Below are 369 nucleotides of genomic sequence, written 5' to 3'. Positions count from 1 at the left end.
GTGTTTGTTTTGGTAACAACATGTGACCAATTACTGCACGTTTACCGTGCCTACTCATTACTTTTTGACTGTTTCCATGTGCCAGGTGTAAAAGACTGTTCTGCTTCACAAAATTAGTCGTTATCACGTTGGGTGTATAAATAAGAGAGTTAAAAGATTTTACAATCTTTTACCTACTATTCTTATTTTCTAATCTCTCTTATTCTCTCTCTCACTCTCTAATATTCTTGAAGGATTTTCTTACAGGCATTTTAACAAGCATCTTGGGAACACACATTTTCTCACTTATTTCTTTACAGAAATGGCACCCAAAGATCTAATCTATGATGGAGCCAAGTTTGTTCCTAATAACTACATGGCTATCCTTAA

This window comes from Apium graveolens, chromosome 3 (genome assembly GCF_009905375.1).
Source record: "Apium graveolens cultivar Ventura chromosome 3, ASM990537v1, whole genome shotgun sequence".
In the NCBI taxonomy this organism is placed as follows: Eukaryota; Viridiplantae; Streptophyta; class Magnoliopsida; order Apiales; family Apiaceae; genus Apium; species Apium graveolens.
Note: the sequence above shows the minus strand (reverse complement) of the source record.